Source organism: Macadamia integrifolia, chromosome 7 (assembly GCF_013358625.1).
Source record: "Macadamia integrifolia cultivar HAES 741 chromosome 7, SCU_Mint_v3, whole genome shotgun sequence".
In the NCBI taxonomy this organism is placed as follows: Eukaryota; Viridiplantae; Streptophyta; class Magnoliopsida; order Proteales; family Proteaceae; genus Macadamia; species Macadamia integrifolia.
Genome location: NC_056563.1, coordinates 29,456,073 through 29,470,682, shown reverse-complemented (window position 1 = coordinate 29,470,682; position 14,610 = coordinate 29,456,073). Strand labels below are relative to the sequence as shown.

Sequence of the window (14,610 nt, the reverse complement as noted above, 5' to 3'; positions counted from 1 at the left end):
TAGATATAGACATATTAAGACTGTTAATGTGTAATAAAATTATAAGTATGGCGACTTAACTTCCGTTGTAGAAATTTTGATATGTTTTCAGATTAGTTTCTGCTGTGTATATGTGTTTGGGTAAAAGAATTGTAAGATTATGCCGTTATTTAACGGTGGCCTGCGAAGGCTTGCATCCATATCTAACCCGGATTTGGGGGCGTTACAAAAACTTTCTCGGAACCCACTACTGAAGGGATAAGGATTTGAACGTCATCCTGGAACTGTAACTGAAGGGATGAGGAGAGATTTAAGGGGGCGTTTCTTAATTGTAAGTTACCATTTTTCCTCCAACGGACAAATCACAGAGTCTACTTATACTTGATTCTAGTGATGGAAAGATATGCACAATTATAGTTGAGCTAGCCCTAAAACTTTCCTTTGTTCTTGTGTTTCTTTTCTACAATGTGGAGCAACACCAATCACAGCCTTGCCGCAACACCTTGTCTCCAATAATATCGATCTACACCTCACAGTTGTTGCCGTAACATTTTAGAGCCAAATCTCAGGCATTGTTTGCGTGCTGCTATTGTTTTTTTTTTTTCCTGTGTCAAGTAAGTTCTTCTAATGCTACTGTGTATGTTGAGAGTGGCTTTTGTACATACAATTTGTACCAAATGGTCATTCATTTTTTCCTATAACCACGCTAAATGAATTCCTTTTTATTCTCACTCAAAATATTTTTTGTTCAGGATTAATTTTTGTAGAGTAGGATTGTGCCAAGAGAAAAGATGCAGATAACTGTTCCGAAGTGCTAAGAAGGATGAAGGAAAATGTAGAAAATAATACAATCGAATCAATCATTTACCAAGTGCGTTCCATGAGTTTTAGTCTATATTATATTTTTCACATGAGAATAAAAATAAGGGCGGAGGTTCGACATGTCACTAGTTTTCCTGAAGCTAATGGCTCAAGGAATGGGGGCTGGGATGGGAAGGGACCTACTAGACACCTAGCATGCCCTTCTCACTCTCAAACATAAGAGAGCAGCCAAGTCATTTCATATGTACAGAGAGTCCTCTCTCTCTCTCTCTCTCTTTCTCAATGTATGTGCTTTATAGTGACCAATACTAATCCTGATTTTGTGAATCTTGCAGGTAAAAAAGGAGCTAGTATTTCTAGGACCACTTTGGAGACATTATTGGGTAGTCAGTTATCAATGGTCTAACCATGGGAGTGGAATCATCTGCCGCCAAGCATATGGATACCAGAGTTGGAGTGTTCTTAGCCAAAAGCTTTTAAAAAGCTTTATGTCTACCTTGGCTGGTCAAGACCCAAGACCCATCTGTTACCTCAGTGGCTAAGGTTTTTCTCACATTCTTCCTTCCTTGTTTGACCTGGGGTCAGCTAATCACTCCTTCAACTTTAGTCTGGGTCTGTTAGTGTATTTCGTTCTATCAAGAAAAGCATTAAAGCCTTGGAGTGGAGCATCATTGGCCTAATGGTTTCAAGATTGGCTTCCTTTACTAGCTGCAACATGCTTGGTGCATTGTCCGTGTACCTGAGAATGGTGGTGGTTTGAAGTCTTCCAGCTTTTGTGTGGGCTACTAAGCAACCCACAAACCAACATCGCAGCAATGGGAATTCACATACAAACTATCATCTTAGTGTACGTTTTTCATAAAATTCATTAAGCGTGGGCTTGTCTGTTGGGAGTGTGATGTCTTGTATTCCATTGCTTACATAAGTGGGCTGATTCCGAAGGGCCGCCTTTAAGAGGCTATATGGGTATTTCATTAAATCACTTCATCCAACTTCTGTGTGGACTATTAATCAACCCACAAGCAGCATGGTAGCAATGGGCAATCTTATAAAACTACAAGCTTAATGTACACCTTTCCAAAAACTCATTAAGGATGGATTGTCTGTTGAGGGTAAAATGTCTTGTATTATGTCACTTGCATAACTGGGCTGATTTTAAAGGGCTTTTAAGAGGCTATATAGGTATTTCGATAAATTATCAATATGGGGTTTCACTATATATTTATAGTGAGGGTTGTTTTCTGTACTCAATCTTAGAGAGTTGAGAGGATAAGCGGTTGTAACCCTATTATCCATTGATAGTGAAGCAGATCTCATTTCACCGTGGATGTCGGAAATTTTTCTGAACCAAGTAAATCCTTGTGCGCATTGTGTGATACGATTTCCATTCTTTTTTGCATTGTTTTAGGTTCTCTTTTTCTACAATTGTCATCTTGTGCATGTTAGTGATGATATCGTCTTACAAGAGCTAAATTGGTAGCCATAATTGAGATTTCTATAGGAATGGCATGTGTTTTATCATCTATGACCACTTGCTATGAGGAATGTATGGGGTGTTGGTTATGTATTTCCATCATACCCAACATTAATATTTTAATTGATCTAAATTCTAATCAAGTGTGATGGATCCTTTCATTTTGCAGCACTTTAGGAATAGGATTTATGCCTTACGGTTAGACTTTTAAAATGTTCGCAACTAGGGACTGACTAAACAATCGGTTATGGGGTTGTCATACTATATATTTTGATGTGAATGGGCTTACGGGAATATAAGTGTGAGTACTCATATATTGTATGTATCAAACTAGTTCATTTTGGGAGTGCACGGTAGACCGTTGGTTGTATATTTGTAGAGACTCAACTTCTGTGCTTTAATCTCCAAACCTGAGAGGTCCTCACCTTTACAGGTGGGCATTGTTTGTTTTGGTGTAGATACAATAATTATCGGTGTCTATGTTGGATTCATGGTGTTCATATGTGAATGGGAGGGATTTTCAATAAGGAACCACTTCCCGAATAAGGAGAATATCAAGTGGGAAACTACTGACTATGATTGGACAAACTTTCGAGCTCGATGGAATTATTTTTATTAATTAATTTTATAAATTATATTTATTTAAATAATTATATTTAAGAATGTTTATCGAAGCTTTACGTCCAATCCATGGTTGAGATTCCCTAATTAAAAGTGTTCAAAAATCAAAATATCAATATTTTTTTTTTTAAGAGTTAATATTTGATGTCCATTAATCTGTCAAATGGTATTATAAAGTGGAGATACCAAAAGGTAAATTGTTTTAGTCAATATGTGGGTTTTAAATTACCATCGGCTCAAGGTTGAGTGATCGATAATTAGTTTTGCTTTTCAATTTAGTTGCATTACCTTTTAGTATATGAGAGGATAACTTCAACAACCCTAGCAAAATCACCCTATAAGATCCCACTACTTATCTTCTGACCCACCTAGCGTAGGGTTTCCCTATTCTTTATATTGAGGCTAAGACGAGGAGAGAAATAATTCTTGTATGAATCATAAATTGAGATATAGGTTCATATAAGATTAAGGGGATGAGAAGGTGTTAGACAACACACCACCCGGAAAAATCAGCCTTTATACCAAATATTCAGATTTCGAATATTCTCTCCTAAATTTTATAGTCCTAGACCCACATGTATGACTATATTTGAATGATTATGTACACTAGCATGCTTCATGAAAAAAAGTATAAAAGACATGTATTTATACTATTTTATTCTAGAACATGGCATACATGAATTCTACATTATGCCCACATTGAAATTGGAGAGCTTACTTGAGTTTGATCCGTGATGACAGCTGAAAAGGGAAAAGCTGCTCTGCTCCAAACAAACTTTTGATGAATTCCCATACGTAAGGTGCAAGTGCTTAATCTTTATTGAATTTTGGGGATTTTGGCAGAATTTCCAGAATTATTTTTTGTAAAAATTAGAGAGTTTTGGGGATTCTCTAGGATTTTTCAAGAATTTTTTTTTTTTAATGTATTGGGGATTTTCTGGCATACTTTTTGAATTTCTGTGGAATTTGGCAGAATTTCTGGGAATTCCACAGTGATTCAGGGATTTTTGGAATTCCTAGGAAAATCAAGATTTTGGAGATTTTCTAGGAATTCTTGAAATTTTTCTCTGAAAATTTCCATATTTTCGTAATGATTTTCTGAAGAAATTGATCCTATTTATAGGATTTCAAAGGAATGGAAAAGTTATAAATACAGGGGGAAAAAAGTGAGATTTCTGGGTAGATCTGCCTTAGAACCATAGTGAATCATCACCTTTAGTGACAAGGTGCACATCATGTACTCACATTTCTGGTTTGTCATCCACTGCCAGGAGATCAGTAGTACATCTAATATTTAGTAGATAGTCATGAATGAAGAAGAAGAAGAAGAGATTTTTTTTTTTTCTCTTTTTTCGAGATAGATATTGACTTCAATAAAAAGATGAGAACAAAAAGAGGGGACGACATTTATTAAGGGACTGGAAGCTACACCATAGATCTAAAGGACAAACTCAAGAGACAAGTCCCAGATAAAGCAAACCATATGGAGGCAAACAAAGGAAACAATCGAACAAGAACGCAAACAGTTTGAATCGAAGATCCACAAACACTCTAAGGAGGTTTCCTTTGTACAATGAAAGTTGTTCAAACTTATTAACTACAGCTGGGATTCATATCCAATTTCCATTGTAGTTACTAAGATTTAATTCAATCCTTCACCATTTTTTTTCTATTCAATCTTATCTTCAAGATATCTTCTATTATCAGGGACTCTTGTAGCGGATTCTATTGAGTTCTTAGTGTATATTAAGTGATCTTTCCTACACATAAAGTTCTGATAATGATCTCAGAATCAAATCCTCTCCAGCGCGCATCCGCTGGGGTGTGTACCCAAATATCTACCTTTGCCCTACGAGCCATGGCATATCTTGTACACAGTAGGTTAGCCAGATGTCTCTCCATCAATTAAGAAAGCTATCATATGCTACACTGTAGTACAAATCTGAGATTGGAAATGCGTAGAGAAAACTTTTAAAGAAAAATAAAGAAAAACAAGTTAGCTTTCAAGAGCAATCTTGAAGAAGATTAACAACATCAAAGCGATGTTCATCACTCAATTGCACTGGGAAGTTGATTTGGAATATGACATAGCTAAATTCATCCTTCAAATGGTGTTGTCACACTTCAAAACAAGCCTACTGGTTCTTGATTAGTGAGAAACGATCAAAATCAAAGGTCCTTTCCATAGCATAAAATTTGAAAATTTTCAATGAGGTCAGGAAAATGGCCGAGTACTGTGGGGCTATGTTTGAGTGGTTATTCCTACTTTCCTGCCCTCTTTGGCATTACCATCAGCAGAACCCTCAAACAAACACATTGAATAAAAAAGATAAAGGTGAACAAATTATTGATCATGAAATTTGAAGCTTGGTCTATTTTAGAAATCACACTTTATCTCATGGTCTATGAATGAAGGATGTCGAGGCCAAAAGCTTGAAATACAAAGATCAACCCCAATTTAGCCGATTTTTTTGTGGGTTATCTTCCAAGAGATGGAAGAAAGGAATCCCTTATGATAGTTCCAGAGATGAAGTAAATTCCATGGAATCGAATGATTTTACCACACATAAGTCATAACACAACATTTGAGTAACTATCTTTTTACTCCTTTAATTCAATGAAGATGGCATTGAATCTGGAGAATTTACTCTTGTTAGAAGGTAATGAAATATTATATATATAGTAAGAAAATCCTAATGGGTAAAGCTATTAAGCAATTGATTATAAAATATTCTAATTATTCTCTGTTAAGAATAAATAATTAATTAATACCAAATGCTAGAAGTCCTTGCCAGAATTTTATATCATAGAAACTTGTTGGAAGGACACCCATTTGTTGCAACGAACACAAGGTGGGACTTATAAAAAAATAAATAGATAAATAAATAAATAAAAAGAGGAAGAAGAAGAGTGGACCTCACCTATTTCTGTATATGAGAGATCTATATCGTGTGGCTTCAACTATTTTGCACCACATGGAGATTTTCTAAAACTGGTCCATTGTTGAGAAGGTCATCATCCCATTGATTAACCCCGTGTCAAGATCATGGTCAAACCTGTGATAATCCGGTCCCAAAATTATCCCATTTAGTTTTTTTATGAAAATAAAAAACTTCATTAATTAAGGAAGATAAGATAGAACATTAATGTCAATGTTAACAATGTCAATGTAGAGCCTATTGCTCAAGATAAGATAGAACATTATCCCATTCATTTACCCCTAGAGACAAGGTGAGAAAGGAGTGGAAGATGGGGTGGACCCACCCTTTTTTTTTTCGGACTAAAGATCAGAATTATATTAAGAAAAAAAAAAAATCACATAAGGAAAATATTCTCAAAACAAAGAAACCCTACCTTTGGCATTGCCATCGGAAGGGTTCTTTATAGCTACTAATGGAAAATTTATAATGTCACTCCCTAGAGAATATCACTATTAATAAAACAACCTTACATCATTAACAATTACACTCGGGTTCTTCACTATCAATCTTTGTTAACTGCAAATTTGAGTAGACTATTTTATCTTTTTTCCTAATACACATTCTATCTCTTCTTCCCCAAATTACAGAAGGCAACTAAGCGGTGAACTTTTGATTTGTCGCCTAATCAGAAATCTCCGGCGAGTCAGGTTTCTGAGATCAAGGGTTCCCTACTTGACTCTCGTTGGTAACAGAATAAGAGCTTGTTTATCACTTCAGAAAAGGAAGATTGATGGTCTGAATCAATGAGATTCAAGGAGTGAGGAACCCTTGCCGATGGCTTATACAACCTCGGAGATGTCGGCATCCGGTGTATGGGTGTCCCTTCCCACAAGCAGATATATAGTCACAATGTTATCCACGGCTCTTTTACAGTCACAATGAAATTGCAAAAGTTGTAGAAGATGAAAGCTCATCTTCTACAACATTGGCGTTCATTCCTTTCCTCCAAATGTTACCAGCAACAACAACAAACCCCATAGACCACGGCTCTTTTACAGTCACAATCCTTTGCTTCCTCTTCCACAAATAGAGAACTGAGCAAAGTCGTCCAGGCCAGGCCAGTTTAAATTAGAGGAATCAACAAACACCTTCCATAAAGCCACAGAGAAACTACAAGAGATTAAAACATGGTTAAAAGATTCAATATCCAAGCCACAGAGGTTGCACTTGGTGACAATTGGAACTCCCTTCCTTGAGACAGTGTCATCTGTTGGCAATTTCCTATGCAAAAGCTGCCATCCAAAAACTGATTGCCTAGGCTGCAAAGATTTCCCCAAACAAGGGATAACCAAGGAAATTTTGGATTGCGTCTTCTGATCTCGTTCCAAGCGGAGGAGGAAAATTCACCTGAAATGATTCCACTCCAAATAGACATATCTTCCAAGTCGATCAGGGGAAGCCTGATCAGGCGGAGAAGGCACTCCTGGCTGATCGAAGTAACCTCATAAATACTCCAATTAAAATTAGAGATGATTTCTGATACTATTGTAGAAGAATTTTGGAGAGGGTGAAGAGCATTTCCACAAATATCAGCAACTGAGGAATGACCTAGCCAATTGTCATGCCAAAGGTTGATCGATTTACCATTCCTCACAATCCATCTCTCTTTACTATTAACAAAAGACCACATCTTGCGAAGCCCCAACCAGACGGAGAAAGACTTATAGGATTTCTTTGGCTTGCTCTTACTGAAAATCTTGCTCTGAAAATTTTACTCATAGTCAAGTTCCCGTACTTAATGTTCCAAAAACATCATCAAGGCTCAGCTTAGGAACTAGAAATGTATGTAATAGTTTTTTCTAGTTCATACTTCATACCATCAAGTACATAGGCTTGGATATGGGTTCTTGTATTGCTTAATTTATGGAAAGCATCACTGCCTTATCTGCCAAGGCATCTCTTAAATGTAATTTTCCTTTGGGTTCATTATATTGGTACTGATTAATTTATTTTCCCTGCAGTTTGAAGTTCTTGGCTGGCATCAGCACCCGGATTTACCTACACCTTTTTGAAGGTTTTATTATTGGGTTTTCCACTTCAACTTAGTGGTGCTTTTTTATTACATTCATCTACTTTTCTAGCTCACATAGCACAGATATAACATTAATGGATGAGATCTGATGCACCAAGAAAGCATTGGCAGCGAGTTTTGAGAGCTCTGCAAACCAGAGGTTCTATTGTTGTACGATGTCTTGTATTCTGTCATAGTTTAATCTAGGGAGTATTGGTGCAGGCACCTCGACAGGCAGTTCAGCAAGATTGCCTATTGAGAGGTTTGAGGACGAGCATTGTAACCATATTTTCTATTGATAATGAAGCAGGATCTCATCTCACCGAGGATGTAGGCAATCTTGCTGAACCTCGTAAATCTGTGTGCATTGCTCGTTTTTGTTTTTCCATTATCTTTTGAATCATTTTAGGGTTGTGTTTCTACAAGGTTCATGGTGATAATCCGATCCTTTGGAACCCATTTGGAATAGATGACTTTTAGGGCTACAACAGATTTTTGATCTTCTAGGATTTCTTGGCCACCGATTAGGACACGATCGGGACTAGTGAGATCTTCAATTTCAGAACCTTCAACAAGGAACTCAAGGTTGGAGGGGATTTTTCGATTGCTTCTGTTGTCTTGATAGGGATGGTGGACTTTTTGATGATGTTCTTGTTTGATTTGGAGACATCAGTGATCATTCGAGCAGCAGATTCCAAATAAGTGAGATATGCAACTTTACCAGGGCCGAGACCTTTGGTTTTGGTGGGAGTAGGGAACCCTTTTGTGATGACACTAAAAGGAAGCCCAAGACAGGCCAACAAACTTCAAGCTATGTCGGATGCTAGGTAGGTGTGGACAGGCGCCAGTTGTTTTCGAAGAGGGGAGGTGCAAACGATAGAAGAAAAAGAAGAATGAAAAGGAAAGAGAAAAGAGGGATAATGGCATACTTGGTAGTTTACTTATTATGAGGGTATTTTCGTATCTAAAAAAAAAACCCCAGTTGATGTCAGCACTTAAGGTGTATTTCTTAACAGAGACTAACGGTAAGGGGTCTGAGTGTAGTTATTAGTAATGTAAAGGGGTGTTTTGTTAATAGTGGCATTCTCTAGGGGGTGGCACTGTAGATTTCCTTCTAAAAAAAATTTATATATAAGTTCTAAACTCGGCTCTTCTCCTGAGTGCCCATCGCCCAGGTCGGCCCATAACCATCTGGGTGGGCACCATGTGTCTAGGCGAAGATCCAACATTTAAAAAAAAAAGCATGAAGAACGAGATGCTAGCAGAGGCGTGAAAAGCTAGGTGTCTAGAACTGTTAGATCCTTGGTTGGATATGTGACACTCCCCCAGGTAGCTATGGGCAAAACTTGGGAGATGGGCGCTTCGGAAAGGAGCCAGATCCCTAGCATAGACCCATCTATCTCCCAACTTATTGACAAGAAACAAAAAGAGAAAAAGAAGAGAAGAAAGGAAGGAGGAAGTTGAGGTGGGACCTACATGTTGCCCACTTCTCTCATTAATCGGTAGAAAAACAAAAGGAGAAAAAGAAGAGAGTAGAAAAAAATAAAGGAGAAAAAATGACGGTGAGAGGGGGAGAAACTTCACGTAGAAGGAGAGAGAGGAGGGAAGGAGAAGAAAGTAAGAGAGAGTTGGGAATTATTTATTCAAGGCAGGGGACAACAAACAGAAGAACAAGAATGAAAAGAAAGAGGAGAGAAAGCAGAGAGACAGAGGGAGTTAAGGGAAGAGAAGAAAGAAAGGAGAAGAGAAATAGAGGAGAGAAAGATCAAGAGAGAGATTGAGAGAGGTTGAGACAGAGTTTGGGAAAGATTGGAGAAGGCCAAGAATTTGTGTTCTGGTAGCAGTATTTGTAAGTGGAATTTAACATGATTCACCTATTATGCATGGAATCTACTATTGTATGTATGTATATTTCGAATGATTTTAGGTGTATTTCACATGTATAAAATGTGTATCAGCCTGTCAAAGTCATTTTTAATAAAAGGAACTAGGAAAGATAATGGGATCCTCTAATATCCACCCTGCTGGTATGGGACAGTAGGGGATGACCACTAAGGGTTCCATCTTTTTGTCTAAGGTCAGCAAAAAATATATTAAAATTGAATGAAATATACAAAAAGCCCAAAATTGGGAAACAAAAACCATTCCTAACATCCTATTCCACCTTCGGCATTGCATAAGCAAAGAAGGCTGCTAAGACAACTTATAATAAGCAACTACTGAATTCCAGCCTATGCATACAACGAAATCTTAGCCTCTCCACTGCATCCCATTCCATATCATTAGCCGAGAACCTCGGAGGGGTGTCCCAAATATGTGAAGATTGAGTTGCCGCTACATGTTTTGCTAGTTCATCCACTGCCATGTTCACTTCATGAAAACAATGGTGAATATTCCATTCAATCATGTTCTGGTACTTCAAGTAAAAGAGCCATTTTTGTCTGAACACCCATGAAATAGCCTTCTTCTCGATGCACCAAACTACAGCTTGAGAGTCACATTCTATCTCAGTCCACTTCAGATTCAGCTGCATAGAGATCTTTATCGCTTCAAATACTCTATCCATTTCTACCCACAAATTATAAGTGATGATTCTTTCGAAGATAGAGAAGCACTGTAATGTTATTCTCAAGTGATTTCGAACAACTTCTCTTGTCCCTGTATATCCTGGGTTGCCTAAAGAGCGCCTATCTATATTAATTTTGCAATAATCACTTACGCGACGAGCCCAAGTAAGCTCTCTAATATCCCTCACTCTGAATAGACTTGACCAACTTTAGCAATGCTGAATCTATAAGTCTTTCACAGTTTTAACACCCACTGGGATACATGATAGGCCATTGAGATCCCCAAACATTGCCTTCACCACCAAGTTCGGTAGTCTACCACAATTCTCAAAACGTCTTTATTTTCTTTCAAACTAGAACTAATAAATTTTATAGATCGGAGAAGCACACCAAATCTATTTAAATGGATAGGAGGATGCCTTTCTTTTCCACCATGAGAAAAGTTCATTGTAGGATGGCAAGCTTTGCCAACTCTGGTCAAATACCTTAAGGATATCCACCCAAATACTTTCAGAGAATCAACAATGCAAAATAATATGACTCAGGGATTCAAATTCAACCTAGCATAATGAGCATCTAGAGACAAGTGACACCTTGCGCGCCATAGCCTATTCATCTATAAAGAGCCTCCCATGGACTACTTGCCACCCCAACAGAGACACCCTAGGAGAAATTCCTTTCGACCATATCATAGAGTACCATGGGGCAGGACAGACCAAATCCCTTTCCAAGCCGATTTAGCAGAGTAGCAACTTGATTGCATTAGGGACAAAATCCGGCTATCCTGCTATGGAATAGAAGAGGGATTTTCCTAATCATGGAACAAATTTGACATAATTGAGGGGATTCAACTTGAGAGAGCTCCCAATTCCCATCACATATGAAATCCGTAACCTTAGCCTCAATACGATGACAACTGGAATAGTAATAACCTCTTTGATCTTGGTCTCTGACAGCCACCGATCTGACCAGAAGGATATGCCAGATCCATCTCCAACCACCCATCTCTTATTATAATCTACAAAATCCCAAACTTTCCTAATCCCTGCCCCAATAGAGGAGCACACATACGATTTTTATGGAGCACCAGATGTTGACAAAAACCGTCTCTCAGGAAAGAAACTGCTCGGGATTTATCATTCTTTACAAACCAAGTGAATTTAGTGAACATTGCAAATTAATATCCTTTATTCTGAAAATCCCTAAGCCTCCTTCCACCTTTGGTCTGTACACCAAGGCTTCCATCAATATCCTACTCCACCTGAATGTTGAAACCGACAGTGATGATCGAATGCATGTTTGTAAAAAAACAATGATTTATGATGCATGTTTTGGAGACATAATTTGATTTTATGATTATGACTTTATCAAAAGGATTGTGAGAACCATTGTTTTGTGGATTATGGAATGTTGTTGGGATGTAACCCTTCCAACATGGAGTTATGTGTTGGGATTGAATCGTTGAGCACAGGAGTGAGGCAAGTGTGTGACGTTAAGGACATGGTCTGGTTCTGTGAGCCAAGAGCTTTCTGCTCACAATTCCATTGTGTTTGGATATGTGGACCAGGGAGGTGAGGCAACAGCGTGATGTTAAGGAATGTGGTTTCCCCTCTATAGGAGCCCGTTATCAATTCCAAGAGCCAAGAGCCTCAGTCCCATCCCGTTGATTATCTTTGTGACATGATATGTTGATTTTTAGTGGCGCCAAAATAATGACTTAACGGGAATTATTAATTTGAAAATTGGATTTTATGATATTCTAACTCGTGGCATGTTTTGATGAAGTGTATATATTTTACTATGTATGATTATGTCATGTTCCATCTTATTGAGCTAATTTCCTTTAGCTCACTCCACTATAGCTTTTTGTCCCACAGATCTATACGTTTGGTATAGAGGAAAGACCATTTGAGCAGTAATTGAGGAATTGTAATTTTTGGGAATTATTGTATTTTGTTGTGATTTAATACAAGGAACATGGTATGTATAACTACACTCGAGGAAAATTGTAATGTACTTGAATAGTATTAACAAAGTGAGCAGTGGAAGTGTGGTCATCACTTTAGGTGACAATTCTTACTCCCAGGGTGGGGTGGGGATGTGACAGCACCTATTGCGTGACCCATCAAATTAATTTTTATACTTCTATTTTCAATAGCCGAAATGAAGTTACCTTGAAACTACCAAGTTTGATTTGACAAATAATTTTCAACATTCATATATTTACGTACGAGAATTAGATAGGATTGAAACTTCCAAAATTGATAGATAATGATGTGGACGTTCCTCTAACATTTGAAGGCCAACAAAGTTAGCACATTTAGAAAAAAAAAATCCAGGACAAGTTATGCATTTGTTTATAAGTCTTTTTAAAATAGGCCATGAAAATAAGATAGTACAATATTTTTATTTGAGACTATATCTCTATGTCTCTCTTCTCATCACCTGAATTGTCACTTTAACTTCAGTACAACATTTGTTTATACTTTTTCACAAGTTATGCATTTTTTAGTGTATTGATATTTGATGCTCATTAATCTATTAGGTGGTATTATAAAGAGAGACCAAGAGGTAAATTGTTTAGCCAATATGTGGGTTTCAAATTACTGCCAAATCAAGGTGGAGTGATTGGTAATTTCTTTTCTTTTCACTTTAGTTGCAATACTTATTTTGTAAATAAGAGGATAATTGAAACAACCTTATATATATGATCCACCACTTGCCTTGGCCCACTTAGATTAGAGTTTTCCTTTTCTTTATATTGAGTCTAAGATGAGGAGAGACATAAGTCTTGTATGAATCATAAATTAAGGTATAAATTCACATACGATTACAAGGGTGGGAAGGTGTTAGGCACCACCTCACCTGGAAAACCGATGATCTTTATACAGATGCTCACATTTCGAACTTTCTCCCCTAATTTTAATGGTCTTAGACCCGCATATATGACTATATTTGAATGATTACATACATTGGCATGATTTATGAGAAGTAAAAGACATGTATTTATGTTATTTTCTTCTAGCATACAGCATATATGAATGCTACATTATACCTCCTAGAATTGGAGAGCTTACCTGAGTTCGGTCTCTGATGACGGCAAAAAAGGAAAGGCCCCTCTGCTCCACATGCAAACTTTTGATGAATTCCTAGAGTTAGGGGTTAGGACTTAACCTTCTTCTCTCTTTTTGGAGAAATCCAGTTTTTCGAATACCTTGGGAAATGAAAACTATTGTTCTAGTTTTTTCAGATATCTCTCCATCATTGATGGAAACCCAACTTTTTTTTTTTTTTTCTATCATATGGTACACTGTAGTACAAGATCTAAGATTGGAAATGCCAAGAGAAAATTTTCAGTGAAATATAAAGAAAAACAAGTTGGATTTCAAATTCAAGTGCAACCTTGAAGAAGATTAAAAACATCAAAGCGTTGTTGATCGCTCAATTTCGTTGGGAAACTGATCTGGAATATGACTGGTAGATCTACTCTTTTTCCAAGCTCTTGGATTAGCAATCCTTGGCCTGAGATTATCTTTATGTAACCAGGGTACACAATCTCATCTGGTGTCAAAACCATCTTCTCCCCTCCTAAGAGAGGAATGCATCCTGTGAGGGCTTTTATTAAAGGAATCTCTACCATGCTATCGGTCGATCGTTTCTGTTAGTTGGTCGATAGCCCTCTAAGTTTAATCAGTAAAGATTGTCAATTTGTCTCCAGTGGGATTGGTTGACTCTCTTAGTTTTCTGGATGACTAACTATAACTTTTTAAGGGATTCTAGGCTGCTGGAATCATAACATAGGATTCACAAAAAACTTTTACAATTATGAAATTAAATCCAGAGCCTAGGTTTATTTGTTGCCTCCCTGGCCAAGAAAGCAGCTAAATTGAAGTTCTCATTCTTCAATGCTGCTTTTCCGAACCATGTTTCAGAATTGTTGGATAAGGATGAAGCTTCTAGACCTTATAAATTTCAATAGTGGGCAGCTCGGGGCCTTGCTGATGGCAATGCCGAAGGTGGGATCTTGTTTTTCACCTTGGTCTTGGTGATTGTAATTTTATTTTTGCTGTCTTTCTTCTTTTTCTTTTTTTTTAATAAAATTACCCTTCGAGCAAAAAAAACAGATTCAATCCTTCACTAATTTTTTTTTTTTTT

General features: G+C 37.3%; 1 long non-coding RNA gene across 1 annotated transcript; it reads left to right on the top strand.

The window, feature by feature from the left end:
- Nucleotides 1-319: 319 nt before the first annotated feature.
- On the top strand, nt 320-2,129 carry LOC122083130. The gene is made up of 3 exons (XR_006141568.1): nt 320-593; nt 732-850; nt 1,137-2,129. It is a non-coding gene; the product is annotated as an uncharacterized LOC122083130 (long non-coding RNA).
- Nucleotides 2,130-14,610: the final 12,481 nt, after the last annotated feature.